Source organism: Thermobia domestica, chromosome 7, assembly GCF_964235325.1.
Source record: "Thermobia domestica chromosome 7, izTheDome1.hap1.1, whole genome shotgun sequence".
NCBI classification, from domain to species: Eukaryota; Metazoa; Arthropoda; class Insecta; order Zygentoma; family Lepismatidae; genus Thermobia; species Thermobia domestica.
Window position 1 is genome coordinate 125,444,056 of NC_137460.1, and position 23,907 is coordinate 125,467,962.

At 35.2% G+C, this 23,907-nt stretch overlaps 1 protein-coding gene across 3 annotated transcripts in view; it reads left to right on the plus strand.

Annotated features, from left to right (window-relative positions):
• The first annotated feature begins 538 nt into the window (after nt 1-538).
• LOC145690389 (uncharacterized) overlaps nt 539-23,907 on the plus strand; it is a 28,187-nt gene continuing 4,818 nt past the window's right edge. The window contains exon 1 of one of the 3 annotated variants that reach the window (XM_081765227.1): nt 539-692. The gene's annotated coding sequence lies outside the window, so the exon portion shown is untranslated. The remainder of the gene's footprint in view (nt 693-23,907) is intronic. The other 2 variants (XM_081765224.1, XM_081765225.1) reach the window with 2 other exon arrangements.

A 23,907-nucleotide genomic window follows, 5' to 3' on the forward strand; every position in this document is an offset into this window, starting at 1 on the left:
AGCTGCAATGTTTTCATCTGACAGAGCTGTTGCCCAACGTCCAGCTCTCTCTTCATCTTTAAGCGATGTCCGGCCTCTTCTGAATTCACCAAACCACCGGAAAATTGTAACACGGGAAGGAGCAAAGTCCCCAAATGTCCCCTACAAACGGCTAAAGCTTTGTATCTCGTTCGAAAAACTTTTGAAATCGTAAAGGATCATTGCCCGAAAATGTTCTCTTTCGAGCTCCATTCTAGACAGCCGAACACTGCTCACATCAACAAACAAGTGAAGGCGATAAGGCCGGCCGATAAGCGCAGCGAGTTGAAACTTGCTTCGCTTCTTCGCTCTGGATACCACTACCAGACGCAATTGCTGGAATTCAAATACTGTGCCACAACAATGCGTATCTCAAAACTTTCGTAGTGACTCTCGTATTAACAGCGATTTTTTTTTTTTTTTTTTACCATTAGTGTTTAATTTTAAAGTAGCGGAAAATAGCGGAATTTCATTAAGGGTAGCGGAACGTGGCAGAATTTAGACGGCATAGTAGCGAGTTTTCGAGTTGGGGTCCTGGCAACACTGCAACACTGAACCTTGGTGCACTTTTAAATCATGGCGTGCAAGAAGGTAGTAGGGATTTCATGTCTTTTCGACGATATACTTAAGGTGCTGGTCATGTTTTAGCAGAACATATTTTGGAAATTTTACAGGTAAAATTCAACACTGCATGAAAAGACAAATGGTCCAGTTTTACTATATTGATCCATAGATTGTAAAATGTAGCGAAACAATTTGGGAAGTCTTTACCCATTTTATGGACGACATTTTCATCTTCTTTGCGCGTGGATACTGCTTACTGTTGCACTACGTATAAAAATGATTTCATTTCATTTAGAAGTTGTAATAGAACACACAAGAAACTCAGATCATGTTGTATTCACACTCCAACATGACGTGTGAATACACCATGTTCTGCCTTATGTGTTCCATTACCACTTCTACATCAAATAAAATCATTTTTATACGTAGTGCAACAGTAAGAAGCATCCACGTGCACGTGACATGCGATATGTGTTTCAAATCCCCCACACATACTCATACACTACGTACAAGGGCACATTATATTCTTCGCTTACGGTACAAAAAAAACGTTCCTAGAAAAGCACCTTTAAGTACAAGGGCAAATTTCAAGAATGCAATTAAAATAAGGGAGGGAGTACCAAGCGAGAACGCGCGCACAATAACTACAAGGGCTATATTATTTTTTTAATCAAGAAATATAAAGCACTGTAAAAGATAATGCGTAGAATGACCTACTCAGCAGCATACAAGTGCTTACCGGGCAAATGACGGTTTTTAATATAATATTCAACACGTTACAAGCATGAAACCATAGCAAATGCTATTGAAATTTTCATTATCCCCAACCCAAATGTTGTCACTACCCTCTGTTACCCGTATACCCACGCTGACGCGCCTGCTCCCTCTGGGCGCACCCCCCTCAGTCCGCTCGGGCCCCCCTGCTGCGCTCCTGCTCTGACTCGGTTAGATGGCATTCGTTATTTTAGTGGCCACCTAGCACAGGTTGGTTTGTGCTTTTCAACTAGTTTTTATGCCCCTAATGTAAAGTAACGTCCTCTCACGTAACTTAATGTAATCGAAAAAAATACAACCGAATGCAGTACGTTTTGGTGCTTTTTTTTACTTTTCAAACTGGTCAGGGGATATTGCACAAATGCCTTAACTAGCATAAAAGACCTCAAAGTACCAATATACAAACACAGATAAACATCGTAGTTTTTAAAAAATTTCAGTTACACCACGTGGTTATATAACGAGCACACATTCAATTTCCTTTCCCTAAAAAAAACCGCGTCCCTAAAACATTTCTAACACAATTTACCTCAGAAAAGGACAGCATGTTCCTCAAAAAAAAAAATCCTATCTTCTTTTCTCCCTTAATCATTATTTGCACAACAGCACACTCACATATGCTCTGCTCCTCAACGTGAAGCATGCCCTTAACTAGTATAAAGCAGCCATCTTCTAGTCGTCTTTTCCTTATGCTACTGCCGCCACCTACATCAACATTGACCGCCAAACATGTCCATGGTCCGCTTTGGGCGCTGCCAAATCGCAAGCAAAGCACGTATCTATCGTATGCATGGAAATTCGTCTAATTCACACCCAAATTCAAATGAGCGATCGAGATGTAGCCTTTCCTAAAGAATACGTCAATCAACTGTCTTCAAAACCTCGGGCACAAAATTGCCATATTCTACAGAAGTTTTTAGCGGATGACTTGCTTTAGGAATACATTAAAAAGTTGAAGAAAAAAAAAACAAGATTGATACAAGAGGCCGAAGACGAAGTTAAATTAATTCAGAAGACAAAAAAAAAAAAAAAAAAAAAAAAAACAACGGGGTAAAACACTATTACCCATTTTAAGAGAGGGATAGAATTAATCAGTACAACTGTTTACAATCAGTGTGACATTTGAAGAATCGTTACGGATTTGTCAATATATGTAGGCTATATTATATGTAATTAGATATGTAATTTTAAGAGTAGTAATTTGTGACTCCTGTTGGTTACTTACCGAACAGCAGATTGTGTACAGTGAATATTTTAAAAGAGATTTGGGAAGACATCGTTTTTATTGCACCAGAAAACAGCCTTTCAAAGTAGAGATACGGTAAATGCTAATGAAGATAAATACTGTTATTAGTTTCTCAGTGTTACGAAATTTTATGTTTCGATAAAGAAAACGTCACGAAATTTCGTTTTGGAATTTTAGTAGACACCTTCCACAGTATTTTGCACTATTTCCACTTATACTAATACCCACCTTCGCTGACCCACTATCTCCCTACAGATGCAATTCTTGCGTACGCTCAGACAACCTACTGCGCTCCTGCTCGGACTCTGTTATATAAGTTTCGTGCTTTTTAATGGCCACCTACCACAGTTGGTTAGAATTTTTGCACAATACTTCTTATCGCGTACGTACACTGAAGTCTACCTAATGTAAATCTATACATAACCTAGCATAAACAAACATTAACGAAATCGTATGGGTGTTTTTTTTTTTTTTTTTTTTTAAAAAAAAACAGGATTTTGGTCGAAATCTAGGCAGACGACCAGCTTCGAGATAAATGTCCTCCTTTCCATGCATGTTTTGGCACACGACTCGAAATAATTGTTGAAAAATTATAGTTTATTCACTAATTTTCTTCTTACTGTTCTCCAACAGACTTGTCCTGTAAGACATAGCATTACCTCATTTAGCACAAATAAAATTCAAAAGGACCACTAGAAGTAATTGCCGAAAACTTTTACGATATGTGAAGTAATACGACGACCTTTGTATGCCATAAAAACTACTGTGCGAAAAACAAACCACCCTCTGATAGACGGACACTGCAAAACACGAATGTTCTCTAACCGAGTCGGGGCATCGCACAGCTAGTAACGGTTTGTTCACACGCCAGAATTAATTAGAATACATGTGTAGGTTTAGTAATCTAAATTTGTGGCAAACGTTTTACAACGGTTAAAATAAGTGAGTGCATGTAAATGCAGATTGTGTTAGATACTATTTTTCAATGTCGGAGCATTTCTGCTCATTGTACAGTGGCTGTATTTTTTGTGTTTAAAACTGTTCCATTACTAGTTGAAAATCATTGCAAATGCTATAGAAACTCTATCACTGCGAAGACCCTCACTATTTGTACTTACCATCTTATTTACCGTCGTCGATACACCTGCTCCTTCCAGATACAACTCCCACACCAAGTTCGTTCTGCCCTTACTCGGTTAGATGGCATTTGTTCTTATTTTGTAGCCACCTGGCTTAGTTCGGTTTATGTTCGCTGCAATGACATCGTTTTCATGGATCTATTTATATTTCCAGACGTTGTATTTATACCCAAATCTTGAAAGACTGTAACTTTTTTTACAACATGCTGTTAAACTACTACTATGCTAAGTTGTATTGTCGTATTGCCCATCGGAAATCTTACGGAGAGCAAAAGGAAAGAGTTATTATTTTTCAACATGTATCCCAAATGTTGTTCCTTAACTTCACCTGTTCGTTATAAGGTTGGCCTAACTTTCAGAACTATATCCCAGTAATATGGTATAAATAACGCCTTCGTGCTTCCTTTCGTCAACTGCACAAAGGACAGCTCTTCTGCCGTGATTGGTATCTCATGTTGTGTGTTCTTATTTATATTCATGAAATTCTCACAGGATTCCTACTGCCTTAGCAAATTTTGATTTTAGGAGGGCTGAAGAGCGTGATAATTATAGCATGAGAATGAATGCTAAAAGAATAAACTAACTGTGCTATATCCCTACTAAAAAGTTCGAATTATATTTCACTGAGTCGACAGAAACGGAGCAGAAAATGGGGGCGGTTGTAGGCGCCAGCTCCGTTAGCAACGGTTTAGAGTTTCATTCAGATGGAACTCGTTGCGGTGGAATGTTATCTCATTGCGGAGGGACTATATCGAGGAAATATATTTTTAGGTGTTTAATTTTATGTAGCCAAAACCAGCTTCTGCCCATGGTACTCGTATCGGTGCTTCGCTTGAATGGCCGCGCTATTTTTCTAGGCGATTTGTAGCCTTTCGACTGTTAAGTGTGTTCATTACAAGCTGGCGTTAATTAACGGAGTAAGTGCAGCGATTGTTACATGCACAAGTAAGAGTATTTGAAAAGAGTTCACATAACGAAAATTCAGGCCTTGCGTGTAGCACAGCTTTACTGCACCTATATGAACACTTTCTACACAGATTTCACGTAAATATGATATATTAAAAGCGCGCTTACAATTTTCTATTTTTACCTTATAATGCATGTGCCACGAATTGATTGCTTATACAATCATGTTGTGAAATCAAGTAACGTATTCCTTATACTTTATAACTTTATGATCCATAAGATGGATCGGAATATCGTGCAGTTTTATTATACGGTTCCATAATATACGTAGTAGTAGTAGTAGGAGTAGTACTGTGAGTAGTAGAAACGGGTTAGAAGCCCAGCACGGGTTGGTTGAGATCTGTCCTCGAGATAAAATGGACAATTAAAGACTTGCACAAATTTTTCCGTGCACTATACAATCTATGGATCCGTATAGTAAAACTGCACCCAGAACATATCTGAGAAACTGCTTATTATTATTATTAAATGAGTGATTTGAGTGTAGGATCGCATCGTGTCTGTAGGTTTTGTAGGTATTCTTTGTTTCCACTCCTATTGTCATCCCACCAGATTTTTCAAATTATTCCAGTTTCATTAATGATCTGCCTACCTTAGGCTAACTGATATAAAGGTATGATGACAAACTAATAATTTTGCTTATATGAGGATTCCCTGCTGCTCAGATTATGTACAGGTCGTCATGATTAAAATAAAATTTTCTCTCACCTGTTTGGCTATACATTTCCACTATTCAAACTATTCTACACCAGGGTTGGCTGGTTTAAGCCAAAAGACGAAAAATGTTCGTAACAGTGTAAGTGTTCATAAAATTTTGATGAACACACATTTGTGGGTTATCATGTTTCACTCCCGTATATTATTCGTATTCAGGCCAAAATTCCCTATTTATTACTCAAAGAGATTATGCTACAAAGTAACATTTTTATGTTTCTGAATGTTTCCTTTGTGATATTTTTTTTTTTTTTTTTTTTTTTTTACAGTTTGTTATTGTTGTTATGCAATTGCAATCAAAGAAAAATTCTAAATAATATTTCGTTTTAATTATGTTTACCATTGATAAAATACAGCGAAATCGTTTTTTTTTTTTTTTTTTTTTTTTTTTTTTTTTTTTTTTTTTTAGGGGGTCAGACAAACCCTACAAGAGGCATTTATTAAAACCAGAAGTATATTTTGCATCTATTTATGTATAAGTGGGTCAGAGCCAAAGTGGACTTAAATAATCCGTATCTTTATTCACTTTTCTTACTGATATCGAAATTAAGCCGTCGTGTTTCTTTAACTTGGAGTAATAAAAGTCATACTGAACAAAACTTGGACTAAATTAGTTCTTTTGTACTCTGCAGTATTTTCAAATTGTCCATATGTAATTCTGCATAATGGTTTCACTTGTGCAACTGTTCATCTTTTTGTCTTTCTGAAATAATTCTTGACAATTATATTAAGCGCCTTGGATTCCGCTTTAAGCTTATGTGACCCAGCATAAGCCGATTGTTGTATAATAACACCAAGGCGAAAAAAACTTATTTCTGTTCATATATGATATAAATATATATACAGCAAATTACACAAAAAAAAAACGTTTTTTATTTTTTCAATAAAAACCGTGGTTTTTGCCAACCCTATTTACACTATTATTTTCGTGGCACTTGTGCAAATAATTGCATACAGGATAAAGATAAGCGTGAACTTGATGCACTATAAAAACGATTCTTCATGAGGAAACACCAACAGTACAATAAAGTAAAGGACGCTAAGTTATCTTGGGGCTGGTATATTGTATTTAAAGGTATTTTAATGTAGATGTTGCTATGATAAAGAGTTTGCATAGTACTTGTCATGGTTAGATACTAGAAATATTGTTTAATTAAAATGCATTTTTTATACTGCGCGGAAATCCTCCGTTGACGGGAAATAACATCAAATATATTTCTCTTTTATATGCACTCACTCACTTTAACAGTCTGGTAACACCTGTAATGGCTTCAGGCTAGTAATAGTGCACTTGTAAATATAATATAGCTGTATTATCGTGTGCAGAAACACTCCGCCGATGTAAAGTGATACCTAATATAGCCTTCTTTCATATATAGGCCTTCATTTTAGCCTTAAAGTGGCAACTTTTGCGACAGTTTCCTCCCAACCTGCACCTCTATTCGAACGTAGCTTCATACAAATAAATATATATTTAAATCCAAGTGTCCAAATGACTCACATATTTCATTGTATAAGAACCAGAGGAACGTAAGTCCATTTGCGAAAGTTTACAGGCGAAAGAACAAAAATATTACTTTCTCCGAAAGGTGTGTTTCTAATATGATGTTAATTGATATATTTACAACAGATAATCGACAAGGAGAACAGATGGCGTCACGTTCCACTTACACCAAGTGAGGCTTTCAAAATTATATCCAAACATAAAGAACACGAAAACCACATTTTTGGTTTTACGTTCCTCTCGTTCTCGTGTGACGATTTGTAGCTTCACTTTTCTATGAGGAATAGATGTATATGAGAGGAGCCACTCTAAATGTAGCTATAAAAATTTCGTAGCGAAACTCTTAATATATTAAAATATCTTAGTCTTGTAACCGATTCGTGTTCGAGGTCTCTGTTCGGGTACACATTTATTTGTAACCACCCGGGTGTCGAGTCGCTGTTGGGGTTGACATGTATTTGTAAACAATTTGAGGTCCAGTCTCTGGTCGTGGTCCTGCCAGTAAGTATTCTGCTGAGACCTGAACTTACCTGGATAGGACGATGAAAGACCTCTCCAAGAAAGGGTTACAAATTGTTCCCAAATCGCTCGTAGGTCTCAATGATGATACAAGCATTAGGCGCCGAGGGGTTCGGATGTCTCGTCCCAAAAACCTCACGGACGATCAGACGGTCATCCAGACCATACCGCACACAAACATCATTCACACAAACAACGAAAATACACTGGATTAAGTAACAATATACTTATTTATTAGAATATTATTACATTAAAAAAAAATATCGAAGACAAATGAATACAACACTTAACACAGAATATGTATAATAACTTTCATCACTAAAATCGCACTTTGCCTTTTTAATACGCTGTAGCCCTTTATATATATATATATGTGAGATTATTATTCAGATTTCACTGCAAATGCCTCTCTTACACCATTGATGCACTTGGGGGATTAGCACTGGAGGAAAAGATGCCAGGATAATCCCACGTAGAAATCCAGTCGCTGCGCCAAACGTTCCTGAAGCGTAAAGTCTTCAGTAAATTTAAAAAGAAAGTCTCCAAGGTAGAATGCTGATGTTGGAGGGCGCGTGTATAACTTTTTGGCGCACAAGGTTTATGAACCTGGGACTTCACTAGTTTGGGCTAGCCGTAAGAAAACGTCCTTCACCGGCTAATAGCTTATGTCCCTTAACACAAAATCATACCTGATTCCCGACGCAACGTGCGTGGTTACGGCTTCTATACCTAGAGTCAAACTCTCTGAGCTCAAAAGTTCTACATACGAGCTGCAATGGTTGACTGAAGAGTGTTGGCAGTTCATTCCAAAAACTACTCAATTTAAATCACCTGCATACACATGCAAACAGAATACGGGAAAGCATTTATGTTAACTTTAGTCCACTGGCTACGATGCACGAGACACTGCGATAACTCTGGCGTGTGAAAGTACAGATAAGAAGCTGCAAAACTATGAGGTTGGTGCCATTCGGTCACTTGAATGCCGGTTCTGGTCTAGTTTGCTCTAATCTACTGCAATATTTCCATAAGCGGTTAAAGAAAGCACTTAATTCAGTTCCAAATAACTGCATAATATATACTGTGCATATAATAAGTCAGAGACAAACACTGACAAGGTTCTTGGCTCACTGAAATTTTCTCACCAAAAGTAATGTTTTAAATATATATATATATATATATATATATATATATATATATATATATATAAGCAATGAGACTTCTTTGTCCAGTTGCGTGGGAAGAAAGCAATTCCCACCGAAGAAAGAACTTATTTGCCTCCCAGAATAAAGTATAACTTAAAAATAATAATCACTGTTTTTATGAAATATACAGAGCGTCCACAAAAAATACTTCTATAACCTGGAAGCGGTTATAGTCTATTCGCAACTTTCCACATTTCTAAGCATACATGGTAACGGAAATTAAAATTGTATTAACAAGGCTTTTTGTATTAAATGTTTTAAATTTTAAGTGTAATTGCTCTAGTACTTATAAACTAATGTTATAGATTTTGACATTGTGATTGTAGATCCTTTGAAGCTTTAAAATCGGACGGAAATTATTTCTATATCGTTGAATCTGAGAGATTTATGTTAGTTTTTGAAGTGAAATCTGAATGTCCGACGATTTTCTTACGACAGATTTGAACTGGGTACTACCCATTGCCTTTGTATTTCCTTTTTCTTATTCTGTAGAAGTATTTTTTAAGTATATAAAGCAACAAAGAAAAGATCATGGCAAAATTGTATATAGAAAGCAATGGAGTAAAAGCTACAAAATTGATTATTATTATTTTCAAAACTGGTTGGGCGATTTGTTCATAATATTAAAACAAACAAAAAAAGGCAAAAACACATTGTGTAGCTTTAATTAACACGAAAACTACTAGTGTGAAATTTGTCGAGTTTAATGTTATTTATCTAGTCTTTTGTTTTAGAATGTTTGTATACTTATAGAATTTGCATAATTAAGTCCTAAGCTACAGGTAAACAATTTAATTACATTTTAACAAAAATGCTTTAGCAGTGGCTAGTAACAAATGTAACATACAGAGAATCATGAAACATATTAAAGCAGTCTCTTGTTCTGAGATATTTAAATTTTGTAGTTATGCTTCAATTTGGAAGAATAGGTTCTGATTAACAAACTTGTATTAGTATAAATCCTAGCCGCTAGCGTTGTTAAGGCGTGTAGTGCCAAAGGTGGTGAGTTTCGAAATTATTGCGTTTCTTGGTTTTGAAGTTGGATTAAAGGCGTCAGTTGTTAACAAGAATAAAACCGGTCAAGAAAAAAAAGTTTAAAGTTCCTATAAGTGTTATATATTTATTGGATGCCTACAGGTTGTCGTGAAGATTGTTGTAAAATATCTGGTGAGTTAAGTATTACTATATATATTATATCAAAGAGATTAATGCTCATTATATATAAGGTTGAAATTGATACGTAAGGCGAGCTTATATTGTAGGTCAAATGGTAATAGGATTAATTTATTGTACTCTGTCGTTGATGAGCCACATATATGGCTAATATTCATATGTGTATTTGATTCTGTTTAGATATTGATTTCAGTCAATTCACATGTTGTTAGAATTGTTCCTATCAAGTTCGGATATTTTTATCTTGCCTTTATCTTGTTACAAAAGATTTGCATATTTAGTTAATTACCATTATTTATAGATGGTTCAACTATCCCTATTTCGCTTAACTGAATTAAATGTGGGGAATATTATGCATTCTTGACCGGTAACAGTGGGGCTATTCTTATTACGGTCAACTTCATGTTACACAAGATTCTTGTTAGCAACTCATTTCGTTTAACGGGTAGCTTTTCGATTTAAGAAACTCACCAGTAGCAATAACTTGTAAAAGAGAGAATTGTGAATAGAGAGGATATAATAATAATAATAATAATAATAATAAAGAAATTAAGAGTCCGGTATATGTGGGCAGATGTGTGTAAAAGTATATACTTATTTCTCTTGCTGTAAAATTTATTGTTAATAGCGTGGCATAATGGATTCTGGCCGACCACAATTACATTTAAATCGTTTTGAAAATGGTGATCATGGAATGGTAGTAAATAGGAATTGGGATATGTCCTTCACAGATAATTTCGGATTGTGTGATTCTAGTAATCATGAAACCCAAGGTAACCCGTCTGTTTGGTCAAGTACAGACACCTGTAGCGATACGATTCGGTCGACGACCTTGAGTGCTGTAGATAATTTGCTGTTTAGTAGTGGTGTTCTGGAAGGTCATGCTCTATGCGTTCGCTTCATGATGGTCCACCTGCTTGTTCTTCAAATCAAGTAAATAAGAGATTACATAATAGCAGACCTAGCAACGTTAGTAAAGGTGTAGATGGATTAACTGCTGATGACCAGGACATACCATTTAATACGTGTTTTGATAAAATAACAGTAAATGCTGCATGTCGTAGTTTTTCTGAATATATAAGTAAAATTCCGAATTGTAATGGTTTAAATGATAGACAGTTATTTTCGTTTATGTTGGCTGTATACGAGGGTCACTACGAAAGTTTTGAGATGTGAAATAACTTACATACTTAAAATCAATTTAACACTTACGTTTTCTCAAAAGTATTCACCATTACACTATACACACTTTTGCATCCTCGAAAATCACTTTGGGAAGCAGTATTGCCAGTCTTTTTCTTCAAGTGTTGAAAGTTCATTTTCGTAAGCCACTACAGCTTTTTCAGGGCTGAAAATCTCTTCGCACGCACGCGATCTTTGATCGTGGGGAACAAAAAAAAATTACACGGGGCCAGGTCAGGGCTATACGGCGGATGAGTCATAAGTTTGACCTCCGTAGATTCTAAAAACTGAATTGTGATGTTGGCCGTATGTGCGGACTCGTTGTTATGATGAAGCAGGATCCCACGCAATCCAGTTCTTGGACGCCATTCCCAAAGCTTCTGGAACACTTTATTCAGGCAAACAATGATATACCACTGAGCAGTAACAGTCCTTTGTTCTTCAAGTGGAACAGTTGCAACATGACCAGATTTGGAAAAGAAAGTTGCGATCATCATCTTCCCCACACTTCGCGGTTGCTTTACTTTCGTAGGTGGATTTTCGTCTGGAAAGATCCAAACTGTAGACTGGCGTTTATTTTCGGGGTCAAATCGATAGATCCAAATCTCATCACCAGTAACAATATCAAACTCATCGAGAATCGCCTCCATCAAATCTTGCAATCATTTCTTCACACCATTCCACACGCATGCGCTTCTGCTGTTCAGTCAAAGTGTGAGGCAACCTTCCTGAGCCGAAGATGATCATGATGAATTTTTGTTACTACTGGCGATCCAATGGTCACTGTAGATTCAATGTCCTTGAAAGTTGTTTGAGGATTTTCTCGAATCATTTGTTCCACAGCGGCAATGTTTTCATCTGACACAGCTGTTGTCGGACGTCCAGCTCTCTCTTCATCTTTAAGCGATGTCCGGCCTCTTCTGAATTCACCAAACCCCCGAAAAATTGTAGCACAGGGAGGAGCAAGGTCCCCAAATGGCCTCTGCAAACGGTCAAGGCTTTGTGTCTCGTTAAAACCACTTTTGAAATCTTAAAGGATCATTGGCTGAAAATGTTCCCTTTCGAGTTCCCTTCTAGACAGCCGAATACTGCTCACATTAACAAACAAGTGAAAGCGATACGGCCACGCCGATAAGCGAGGCGAGTTGAAACTTGCTTCGCTTTTTTGCTCTGGATATCACTACCGAACGCAATTCTTGGAATTCAAATACTGTGCCACAAGAATGCGTATCTCAAAACTTCCGTAGTGACCCTCGTGTAGGGTTACTAAGTTAGGATTATTTTTTATAGAATGTGTATTAATAGCAGCTCTTGGTAAAACGTCAGGCGTACTTCGTAATGAATTATTGCATTTGTTTTCCTTAACGCATGATTGGATTAAAATCTGCTCTTCGTTGCTTGCGAAATTTATAACACATTTATGAAAAAGGGAAATAATAAGGTCGTTTATAGAACGAATACAGCATCCAAATGAAAATACAGTATCATTTGTAAATGACATTATTTGTATGGGTATTGATAGTTACATTATTTGTATGGGTGTTAAAGATAATACTGGTATTGTAGATAATGTAATGAACGGACTTAGACCTCATATTAGATATGAATTGTTTAAATACGAATATCCTGCAAGTTTAGGAGTGGTGTTAAGAGAAGTTAAAAAATACGACGTTTTTCACGAAATCAGTTGGTTTATGTTTCTCTGGTTCTTAATACTCAACCTTGGGAGAAGAAAAAAATAGACTTATTTTTGCGGAGATGATCATCGCATTGCCCAGTGCCGAGTACGAACAAAGACAGTGGCGATAAATACGAGAATAAACAGTGAGCTTCAACGCGAGATGCCTCTTGTGTCGAATAGTAGGGAACAAACTGGTAATAAAAATTATGTACCACAAGACGCAAGGAAAAAAGTCAGAAATTCCGTTGTTGCTTTAAGTACGCAAGAGTAACCTGTACAACATAAACAAATAATAGCTACATTTGTGCGTGCATATTTTTTGGGAAAGCATTACTTTGGGAGAATTGTCAAGTGTTTATTTCTGTGATGAATAAAGCATGTTTTGAATAGTGGAATAGTACGTTACGTCAGACAATTGAACTAATTCAAGAAATTTCCCGTGGTAGTGTTGTTGAAGAGGGTTACCTTACATTCTTGTGTGATCTTGCCTATTCGGTTTCATAGCAAGGTTTATGAATTAAGCTGCTTCCAAAAGTGGTTTTCGAGGATGCAAAAGTGTGTACAGTGTAATGGTGAGTACTTTGAATAAATGTTAGTGTTAAATTGATTTTAAGTATGTAAGTTATTTCACATCTCAAAACTTTCGTAGTGACCGTTGTATACAGCCAACATAAACGAAAATAACTGTCTATCATTTAAACTATTACAATTCGGAATTTTATTTATATAGTCAAAAAAACTACGGCATGCAGCATTTACTGTTATTTTATCAAAACACGTATTAAATGGTATGAACTGCTGATCAGCTGTTAATCCTTCTACACCTTTACTAACGTTGCTAGGTCTATAATTATGTAATCTCTTATCTACCTGATTTGTAGAACAATCAGGTGGACTATCATGAAACGAACGCATTGAGCCTTGACCTTCCAGAACACCACTAATAAACAGCACATCTACAGCACTCAAGGTAGTCGACCGAATCGTATCGTGTCTGCACTTGACCAAACAAACGGGTATATAAAACTTGGTGCTGCCATATCAGATTCCCATGCTAGCGGTTCACATACCACTGGTGAAGAAAAGAGATTTTAAATTCACGTGTAAATGCAGTAAATGGAATAGTATGTTGCTTTAAAAAGGCACTAGTGTAAGTACGAAAAGGAGCAACATAGATATTCTGACTTTTTCAAGCATCATCATCTACTAAAATTAATATTAATGTAGAAAGCCGCAACCTATAAATAACAAACTACCAGAGTTAAAGAATTACTCCAATCAGATACATGTACTTCTAAAATATTTCTAGTGCCTCTTATTTAACTAGAAACATTATATACTTGCCATCGAAAAATTAAGAATACGCACGGTCAAAAGTAATGAGTAGAAATATTCCCTAATGCGAGAAAATTGTGCATTTTATAGTCCAGTGAAAACAGCGTTTGAGGTAGACATTTAATAAGAAAAGATGAAACCTGATGGAATATGTTGTACGTACCGGTCTTATTACCCTGCAAAAAAGGTCCCAAAAAGTCCAGTTGCGGGTTTTCCGCTATTTTGAATATTCTGCCATGTTGGATTTCTCGCATGCACTTAGTTTATGCCACATGACTTCTAAACTAACTTAACGGAGATCATTTTATTATAATTTAATGTTATAAGCAATGTAACAAGTTATTCTAATTCTTTTCCTACTAGCTATTTTGGATAATTTTAGGATAAAGTGAAGAATTGTGATCTGTATTAGGGGACATATTCTTTTCATTGCCTCATACAACTTAACAGATTACAAATATATGGAAAAAATGCTCGAATAAAAATTGCTGGATATTTCATAAGCTTTAAAACGATGTGTATATATATTTTCACTATGTGCAATGTCAGAGATGCGCAATGAAGCTTTAAACGTCATCGGATTGCAGACAATTCCTGCAGAAACATACGAAGGAATCATTTAACATGTAGGAAAAAATATTTAGTGATTTCAAATGGTTTCTCAGTGCAATTTCCGGCAAGTATCAACAGGTTTGGAAGTTCGGCTAGTTTTAATAAATAGTTCGGAAACACTGGCGTCACAAGCGGGTGCAAAAGAACCATGAAAGTAAACTTTCGAAATATCTTTCGGTAAGTATATGTCCGTTGAAATTAGTGTTTGAGATAAACGATTTAAGATGATATGTGTTGAAACATGTTTTACTGATGTCGTTATCCTGCAAATAATCCAGTTGCAGGTTTTCCAACTTTTCAGTGCAATTACAACAAAAATCGATCAAACGTTATGATTTTTTTAAACAATGTTATACCTGTTAGAATACGTTTTATCTATTGATATTATACTAAAACAGTCCAAAAAGTTTAGTTGCTGGTTTCTCGCCGTTTCTAATAAACAGTCCAGCATTTTGACATTGTCTCTAGCACAGCTTTCGCGTATAACTTCTCAATCAATTAACGTAAAGTATCTTCTCTTTTTTTTTTTTTTTTTTTTTTTCATGTTTCTAATATTATAAGTTATATACTAAGTTATCACTTTTCTCCGAGTTACCAAAAGTTCAGTGTATTTTAAATCTTTATCTACTAATGGTTGGAAATATAACTTTAGAAAAAAGTGAAAATGGTGATGTAAACAAGGGATTAATTATTAAAATTCAAGGGAAATATACTTACCGGAATTATTTGAGAAGCATTTTCTATCCGATTTACAGGGAGTACCATCATATCCAGTTTCATGATTTCATCTAATTCACTAAGTGGTCGTCAGTACGTACTAAGTTTTATAATTGTTTTTATATTTTTCTGCGCATCTTGTAATCTCATACTTTAAAGTATTGTAGTCATAAATAAAAAGACAATATATATGTCACCCTAGAAGACATTGCTATGATAAATAGACTTATCAGTGTACTTTTAGACTATATTTTTCGATGGCATTTTTGTGCTGAAGGTCTACAGTTTTCGTTAACTTCCTCCTCAAAGAATTTGGTCTGGCGATAGATTCACCATCACTTCCTCCATCTGCATTTTCAGTGAAAGTAGTTCTATTATGACATCCGTGTCCACTAAATGGATCTCCAATACCTCTCTGCGGCCAACATATAAAGGTTATAAACCCTCCAAAATCCTTGAACTGGATCACTGAACTGAACTTATCACTGAGTATCCATCTTACAAGCTACGTTTACACGTATGATATATTTAGAAAACTAGCTCACGTTAGTGCAAGCTCCAAAGCGAGCGAGAATAAAGCGTTTTGCAGAGGTTCAGTTTTACAGAGTACCGAAAGAGCACGTATGCATACTATTGGAAAGTCAATGAGATTTGAAATAGAATACAACATATATAATAAATCTCAGTAGATCTGGCACTTCTTCGCACTGGAAGAATTAAGTTTATGGAAATCTTTGAATGTAAAGAAATAGGTGAAATATACAGTACAACTGCAAGCAACGAATGGATTCACGAGCCAGCCGACATGTCCATTCTTCGAAAGGAGGAAGAACAAGAACAATAGAGAAGAATTCAAAGATGTTGGCATAAAAATAAGCAACTTGTGTGACGTGAAAAACAGTTAGGTTACCTGCATCATAGGATTTACGATCCAATTCTTATAATTCCTGCATAAATTTTGAACTAATCCCCTGGAGTCGATGGTCGAAACAAATCGACTTTATATGCAATCAGACTTAACGAATATCTATTTCTGTACAAAATTTTCTGGCTCTAATTAATCTCCATGTCAAAATCTGATGACTAACACATTAAAACACGTACACACACATTCTTTTATATGTATATTAATAACTATAGGTTTATATAGTTTCTTTATGTTTTCGGGTTAAGTAATATTAGCTTGTTTGTGTTGTTCCGGTTTGTGAATGTTGAAGCCAACTTCGATGCACCTTTTCAGATTTTATTAGATTTCCTTATTCTAAGCTCATGTAAAATTTCAATGATTTGGTTGGATTGGAATTTAGCTTTCCCTTTAGTACAAATGATGAAAGAGACGTTGACCTACAAGTTAAAATGGGGTGCGAAGCACATCAGTTCCTGTGCGGAAATGAACTCCGACCATCCGAACCGTAATCAGTAATCTTCTTTCTTGAAAGTTCACGAAAATTCATAATCATCTAAGCAAAATCCGAAGTTAGGCAAAAGATGTCGAATCATTAATATAATAATATATGATACGCTACTCATTCCACTAGCAGTTACATTTTAAGAAAAGAGGGGCGTGCGTTCCTCGCAATAAAATTCATTACTCGTTTATTTATTTATTTATTTATTTTTCATTGTCAGGCAAAAAAATTATTTACTGGTATTAATAGCTTACTTAATGCTGTTGTTTTTGTCGCCATTAGCTTCCATCAACTCACATGTAATTCTCAGTTCTCACTCTCCCATCCAATACATAATACTGTGCACAGGTAAACAATGATGCGGTTAATAAACTTCATAGGGTGTGCATTCTTGCACTAAAGCACTGGAATTCCCACTGTTATAAATGAAAATTGAAAACAGAACATCTTTTTAATGTAGATAAGCAAAACGATACAAAATACTGGAAGTGTGGTATTTTCTGAAAACACCTTAAACTCATTTTAGTTTCTTAATTTCCCGTTTAAAATTATTGGGTTTCAGAGGAAGCTCAAGGCTTTAACTTAGGAATTCTGGGTGTTGCCTGTAACTTAATTACGTTACGATAGATTAACAGTTCGTACTTTGTAACTCCCAGAATTAATCAACCTCTCCAATGATGTCATACGCATGTTTCAGTATCTATAGGCTAAGCTAACTTACCATACCCTCAAATACCTGCGCGAAAATTACCATATTTCCTAGGATATATATTTGACACAACTAACTGAAATACAATTATAAGATATTGTATGATAAAAAAAAAGCAAGAAAATTTGAGCAAGCAGAAGAAATTCGGAAATTTTTCAGTGAGACATATATTTTTTTTAAGAACATATATTTTTTTTAAGAACATATATTGGGATTCAGCCTCCAACAAGAAATTTACCACGAAAAATACATATGCTAGTATATAAATTTCCAAGTATGAATTCAATGTGATTAGTCGGTAGAAATGCACAAGCAAATATTTTCGAAACCTGAAACATTAAGAAAATATCACTAGAAAGTTATATTCCAATTACCGTAGACATTTTTCAACCTATTTGTCCTTAGAATGAATTAGGGTTTTAAATGATACAGATGTGTCATGACCCATATATTTGTAATTTTTATTGAAGAAAACCTATTTTTATGTATTTGGTCACATGTATTAGGATACTCAAGTGAAAGTGCGTTGAAAAAAACTACACGTGGTAGGATATATATTTGCCAATTTTCACTGAGGTCCGATTAATATGTATGGAAATGAAAACTTTTTTTAGAACCAAGAATTTCTGGAGCTAATATCATACACGAGGAGATTATGATAGGGAGGGGGATGTTCGTAAGTCCTAACCGGAGTAAGTTCTAAAAATTGGTCACAAGTCCTGTTCGAAGTCTTCTTCAGTTTAGGATTTCCGCTGCTTAGGACTTCGTAACATTTTGGATTTGCACTTCTTTCATTTACATACTATCGTTCTAATTTTTGCCAGCATAGCACAGAACTGAAAGTGCAGAAGTTGAAACAATGCTGATACGAACGTAGTTAATCAACAGCATTAGCTATGCGTATTAATAGTACTAAAATTATTTTCCAGTTATATCTGAATTATATAAAATAGCTTAATTTATTGAAAAAATGGATTAAGACAGTTTGTTTTCTACATACATGTTAGTTTCAAATATAAACTCTGTCTATGAAATGAAATCAGACTTCGTAAAAAGGTAGTACGGTACTTTATGTACGGTATTGTAATTACTGTATGTACTGTAAAACCAATGTATGTAAAAAAGAACATACCGTACAGTATTTTTAAGCCTAGATGGTATTTTCTTGGTAATTTTCGAAAATCCGAACTCCCTGTTTTCCCAATTTGTTCGGTTTTTACTTTCTACTGTATATAGCGTTTATATGTATAATTGAACAACACAAAACACTTGAGTTTACTACGTAAAACTAGGCCTAAAGTTTGAAATTGTACAGGAAAAAGATGATGAGTCGAATGGACTGACATCATTGTGTGTTACAGAAAAGGCTCATCATTTTAAGAGTTAAGATTTTCCTCTCATCTCAAGAGTTCAACATGTGTGTGTCTCTTTACTTATTGGTGTTTTCAGTGTACTTGAAATGAGATCTTCCTACAAAGGTGCTGAGGAACGATAGAAGCTAGATAGGACTCTCCACAATTAATAAATAGTACATGTTTTCCACAATGCAAATATGACCTCCAGTTGGTTTAGTACGGAACGAGAATTTCCTTTCTCTGATAAAAAGAAAATGCGTATTTCTGATGTAGCAGATCATTGGCAAACAAAGCGGTACTATGAAATATATCCGTTCTTGGTAAGGCATTGACTACCTCTTTACGAAGTCTGATTTCATTTCATAGACAGATTTTATATTTAAAACTAACATGTATATAGAAAACAAACTGTCTTCATCCATTTTTTAAACAAAGTTAGCTATTTTATATAATTCATATATAACTGGAAAAATAATTTTAGTACTATTAATACGTATAACTAATGCTGTTGAATTAACTACGTTCGTATCAGCATTGTTTCAACTTCTGCACTTTGACAGTTCTGTGCTATGCTGGCAAAAATCAGAACGATAGTATGTAAATGAAACAAGCGCAAATCCAAAATATTACAGTCCTAAAAAGCGGGAATCCTAAACTGAAGAAGACTTCGAATAGGACTTGTGACCATATTTTTAGAACTTACTCCGGTTAGGACTTACGAACGTTCCCCCTCCCTATCATGATCTCCTTGTGTATGATATTAGCTCCAGAAATTCTGGGTTCTAAAAACGTTTTCATTTCCATACATATTAATCGGACCTTAGTGAAAATTGGCAAATATATATCCTACCACGTGTAGTATTTTTCAACCCACTTTCACGTGAGTATCCTAATACATGTGACCAAATACATAAAAATAGGTTTTCTTCAATAAAAATTCCAAATATATGGGTCATGACACATTTGTATCATTTAAAACCCTAATTCATTCTAAGGACAGATATGTTGAAACAATATGTCTACGGTAGCCTTTGGCGTGGAAGACCCGGGTTCTATTCCCGGCGGGAGCTCATGTAGTTCCGATTCCACGTTAATAAGTAGTTCAACGTCTCATATAGCCTCGCTGCTGAAAGGGACGCTAAACAAAAATCAATTCAACAATATGTCTACGGTAATTGGAATATAACTTTCTAGTGATATTTCCTCAACGTTTTAGGTTTCGAAAATATTTGCTTCTGCATTTCTACCTACAAATCATATTGAAATCATACTTGGAAATATATATACTAGCAATGCATTTTTCGTGATACATTTCTTGTTGGCAGCTGAAACCCAATACATGTTCTTAAAAAATATATATATATATCTTACTGAAAAATTTCCGAATTTCTTCTGCTTGCTTAAATTTTCTTCCTTTTTTTTATCATACAGTATCTTATAATTGTATTTCAGTTAGATGTATCAAATATATATCCTAGGAAATATAGTAATTTTCGCGCAGGTATGTGAGGGTATGGTAAGGGTGCTTAGCCTATAGATACTGAAACATGCGTATGACATCATTGGAGAGCTTGATTAATTCTGGGTGTTATAAAGTACGAACTGTTAATCTATCATAACGTAATTAAGTTACAGGCAACACCCAGAATTCCTAAGTTAAAGCCTTGAGTTTCCTCTAAAACCCAATAATTTTAAACGGGAAATTAAGAAACTAAAATGAGTTTATCAAACCGTTTTCAGAAAATACCACACTTCCAGTATTTTGTATCGCTGTGCTTATCTCCATTTAAAAGATGTTCTGTTCTCAATTTTCATTTATAACAGTGGGAATTCCAGTGCTTTAGTGCAAGAATGCACACTCTATGAAGTCTATTAACCGCATCATTGTTTACCTGTGCACAGTATTATGTATTGGATGGGAGAGTGAGAATTGAGAATTACATGTGAGTAGCTGGAATCTAATTGCTACAAAGGCAACAGCATTAAGTAAAGCATTGGAACCATTAAGTAATTTTTCTTCCTGACAATGAAAAGAACACAAGTAATGAACTTTTATTGCTAAAAACGTACGCCCATCTTTCCGTAAAATGTAACTGCTAGTGGAATGAGAAGCGTACCATATATTATTCTATTAATGATTCGACATCTTTTGCCTAACTTCGGATTTTGCTTAGATGATTATGAACTGACGTAAATTTTTTCATGAAGGAAGATTACTCATTACAGTTCGGATGGTCGGAATTTATTTCCGCACAGGAACTGATGTGCTTCATACCCCATTTTAAGTTGTAGGTCAACGTCTCTTTCATCATTTGTACTAAAGGGAAGGCCAAATTTCAATCCAACCAAATCATTGAAATTTTACAAGAGCTTAGAATAAGGAAATCTACTAAAATCTTAAAAAGGTGCATCGAAGTTGGCTTCAACATTCACAAACCGGAACAACACAAACATAAGCTAATATTACTAACCCGAAAACATGAAGAAACTATATTAACCTATAGTTACTAATATACATATAAAAGAATGTGTGTGTACGTGTTTTAATGTGTTAGTCATCGGATTTCCACGTGGAGATTAATTAGAGCCAGAAAATTTTGTACAGAAATAGATATTCGTTAAGTCTGATTGCATACAAAGTCGATTTGTTTCGACCTTCGACTCCAGGGGATTAGTTCAAAATCTATGCAGGAATTATAAGAACTGGATCGTAAATCCTGTTATGTAGGTAACCCAACCGTTTTTCATGTCACACAAGTTGCTTATTTTTATGCCAACATCTTTGAATTCTTCTCTATTGTTCTTGTTCTTCCTCCTTTCGAAGAATGGACATGTCGGCTGGCTCGTGAACCCATTCGTTGCTTGTAGATGTACTGTATATTTCACCAATTTCTTTACATTCAAAGATTTCCATAAACTTAATTCTTCCAGTGCGAACAATTGCCAGATCTGCCTCCATTTATTGAATATGTTGTATTCTATTTCAAATCTCATTGACTTTCCAATAGTATGCATACGTGCTCTCTCGGTACTCTGTAGAACACTGTATTCTCGCTCGCTTTGGGGCTTGCACTAACGTGAGCTAATTTTTTAAATATATTATATGTGTAAACATAGCTTGTAAGATGGATACTCAGTGATAAGCTTCAAGGTTTTTGGAGGGTTTATAACCTTTATATGGTGGCCGCAGAGAGGTATTGGAGATCCGTTTAGAAATATTAATCTAGAAATGAGAATTCTCTATTAATAGTCCAGTATAATTACAGCATAAATTGACCAAACCTTCACATTTAAAATCTAAAGCTCAAACCTGTTGGAATATCTAGTACGTGTCTGTCTCAGTACACTGCTTAAAATCCAAAAAAAATATCCCACTGCGGGTTTTCCGCGATTTTGAATAGTGCTCTGCCATGTAGGATTTCTCGCATGCATTTAGTTTATGCCACAACTTTTAAACTAATTAACGTACAAGGTTCATTCTTTCTTCATTATATTTATACTATTACAGGCAATGTAACAAGTTATAACCTCTTTTCTTCGAGTAACCATTTTTGCATAATTTTATGATAAAACGAAAAATTGTGATCTGTGATCATACAACTTAACGGAATAGCAAAATGAAAGAAATGTTTGAATTAAATTTATTGGAAATTTTGTAAGTTTTAAAACGATGTATATATTGTCTGGGATGCACAACGAGGCTTCAAACGTCATCGCATTGCGCACAATTTCTGTAAAAATATATGCAGGACTCATTTAACTTGAATGAGAAGTTATTTAGTGATTTTAGACTGTTTTTCATTAGAATTTCCGGTATCTATCAACAGGTTTGGAAGTGCGGCGTTGTAATAAATAGTTAATAAACAATGGTATCACCAGAGGGCAAAAGAACCCTGAAAGTAGACTTGCGCACTATTTTTCTGTATGTATGTGCCCATTGAAATTAGTGTTTGAGATAAAAGTTTTAAAAAGATGAAATCTACTGAAATATGTTTCACTGATGTTATCATCCTGCAAAAAATCGAGTTGTTGGTTTTCCAACTTCTTGAATAAATAATCCTAGGCGAGTGCGTTTACGACAAAAATTGATCAAACATAAATATATATAAATATTTTTTAAGAAAAAAAGGTTTAAAGTTAGAATATGTTATATGTATTGATATTACAGTCCCAAATCTCTAGTTGGTGGTTTTCCGCCATCTTGAAATTTTCCTCACCGCTTAGTTTTTTCTAACTTTATAACGATATATATTTTGTCACTATACATAAAGTCTGAGCTGCACAATGCAACTTCCGACGTCACCGGATTCCGCGCAGTTCCTTGAAGTGAATAAGAAACATAAAATGTAGCAGGATGTTTAATTGTGGAGTAGTTCCACATGTTTGTTTCAGCATCATTCTTCCAACGAGACCTTATCAGGAATTGTGCTCATACATTACTGGAGTTGTCGCTGATCAAGCAATAAACTGACGAAACTCTTCATGCTGGATTGGAATCCTTTGAAAGTAATGTCGAAAAGCCGTTCGGTGAAGTTCATGAGAGTGAGGCCACTCACTGGTGACCAAAGTATTAAGTTAATAATGCTGTAGTTGTTATCAAAGCAAATCAGCTGTTTCATCAAATATTGTGTATAGTGAGAAGCGATGAGAAACTTCTAAGGTACGTATAGTATGAACTGGCTGCTAAGCTCTCACCGCTTCCTGATGATATCTCTGCGAAAAGGAAAACGTCATCGTTAATCTCAGTTTTCGATGTCCCAGTTCCAAGTGAAAGAGATTTACCTTCCAATCCATGATTGACGACGGTTATATCTTACACAAAGTTGTGTGGATACGTCCAGCAACGTACGGACAAATATGTAACCAATACGTGAGTTATATCACAAAACACTATGGTAAATATCATGTATTTGATTCTTATAATGATGGACCAAGCGTAAAGAACATAAAACACTGAAAAGAGTAAAGAAACGATCAATACGCGTAATCATTGAGCATAACATCCACATTTTTTAGCAACATAGTAGCGCTAGCAACATTTGAAACTTGCATGTTTAAGCCTGCCTCGATACCACCACGTAAGAT